Source organism: Sinocyclocheilus grahami, unplaced genomic scaffold (genome assembly GCF_001515645.1).
Source record: "Sinocyclocheilus grahami isolate Dianchi unplaced genomic scaffold, SAMN03320097.WGS_v1.1 scaffold613.1, whole genome shotgun sequence".
Lineage (NCBI taxonomy): Eukaryota > Metazoa > Chordata > Actinopteri > Cypriniformes > Cyprinidae > Sinocyclocheilus > Sinocyclocheilus grahami.
This window is the reverse complement of record NW_015505792.1, coordinates 384,909-387,139: the sequence shown is the minus strand read 5'-3', so window position 1 is coordinate 387,139 and position 2,231 is coordinate 384,909. Positions and strand designations below refer to the sequence as shown.

At 50.7% G+C, this 2,231-nt stretch overlaps 1 protein-coding gene across 1 annotated transcript in view; it reads left to right on the top strand.

Moving 5' to 3' along the window:
- The window catches only part of LOC107557633 (serine/threonine-protein kinase SIK3 homolog), a 60,131-nt gene that overhangs the window by 28,232 nt on the left and 29,668 nt on the right, over positions 1-2,231 (top strand). The window lies entirely within an intron of this gene.

Sequence of the window (2,231 nt, the reverse complement as noted above, 5' to 3'; positions counted from 1 at the left end):
TGTATCTGCTCCAGTATGGAGCGTGAGTGTGTGAGAGACTCTCTCTCTCTCTCTCTCTCTCTCTCTCTCTCTCTCTCTCTCTCTCTCTCTCTCTGTAGAGTTTGGGTGTGGTGTTGTACGTTCTGGTCTGTGGCGCTTTACCGTTTGATGGAAGCACTTTACAGAACCTCCGTGCTCGAGTCCTCAGTGGAAAGTTCCGGATCCCTTTCTTCATGTCCACAGGTACACACACTCACACTTACTCTCGCTCTCTTGCACACTCACATAAACTCACAATCTTGCACACTCACACAGACTCACACTCACACAGACTCACTCTCGTACACACAGACTCACTCTCGCACACTACTCAGACTCACTCTCGTACACACAGACTCACTCTCGTACACATAGACTCACTCTCACACACTCACATAGACTCACTCTCGTACACAGACTCACTCACACAGACTCACTCTCGCGCACTCACACAGACTCACTCTCGCGCACTCACACAGACTCACTCTTGTGCACTCATACAGACTCACACTCACACAGACTCACTCTCGACACTCACACAGACTCACTCTCGCACACTCACAGACTCACTCTCGCACACTCACACAGATGCACACTCACACACATGCACACTCACACAGACACACACGAACACACACAGACTCACTCTTGCACACTCACACATGCTCACTCTTGCACACTCACACAGGCTCACTCTTGCACACTCACACAGGCTCACACTCGCACACTCACACAGACACACACTCGTACACAGACTCACTCTCGCACACTCACACAGACTCACTCTTGCACACTCACACAGACTCACTCTTGCACACTCACACAGACTCACTCTTGCACACTCACACAGACTCACTCTTGCACACTCACACATGCTCACTCTTGCACCCTCACACAGGCTCACTCTTGCACACTCACACAGGCTCACACTCGCACACTCACACAGACACACACTCGTACACAGACTCACTCTCGCACACTCACACAGACTCACTCTTGCACACTCACACAGACTCACTCTTGCACACTCACACATGCTCACTCTTGCACACTCACACAGGCTCACTCTTGCACACTCACACAGGCTCACACTCGCACACTCACACAGACACACACTCACACAGACTCACTCTCGTACACACAGACTCACTCTCGCACACTCACACAGACGCACACTCACACAGACACACTCTCACACAGACTCACTCTCGCACACTCACACAGACACACACTCGTACACAGACTCACTCTTGCACACTCACACAGACTCACTCTTGCACACTCACACAGACTCACTCTTGCACACTCACACATGCTCACTCTTGCACACTCACACAGGCTCACTCTTGCACACTCACACAGGCTCACACTCGCACACTCACACAGACACACACTCACACAGACTCACTCTCGTACACACAGACTCACTCTCGCACACTCACAGACTCACTCTCGCACACTCACAGACTCACTCTCGCACACTCACAGACTCACTCTCGCACACTCACAGACTCACTCTCGCACACTCACACAGACGCACACACACACAGACACACTCGTACACAGACTCACTCTCGCACACTCACACAGACACACACTCGTACACAGACTCACTCTCGCACACTCACACAGACTCACTCTTGCACACTCGCACAGGCTCACTCTCGTACACACAGACTCACTCACAGACTCACACTCGTACACACAAACTCACTCTCGTACACACAGAATCACTCACACACTCACTCACTCTCACATGCTCAGACTCACTTTCGCACACTCACACAGATTTACTCTTGTAAACTCACTCTCACGAACACCCACATGCATGCTTAAAAACACACACACACTTGCATACTGACATTCGTTCGCTCACTCACTCACACACACACTCACACACACACACACACACACACAAACACATACTTGCCTTGCCAAGCCACGACACATGGCTGACGAGTGTTTGTGCGACACTCGTACACACAAACTCACTCTCGTACACACAGAATCACTCACACACTCACTCACTCACTCATGCTCAGACTCACTTTCGCACACTCACACAGATTTACTCTTGTAAACTCACTCTCACGAACACCCACATGCCCACATGCAAACACACACACACTTGCATACTGACATTCGTTCGCTCACTCACTCACACACACACTCACACACACACACACACACACACACAAACACACACTTGCCTC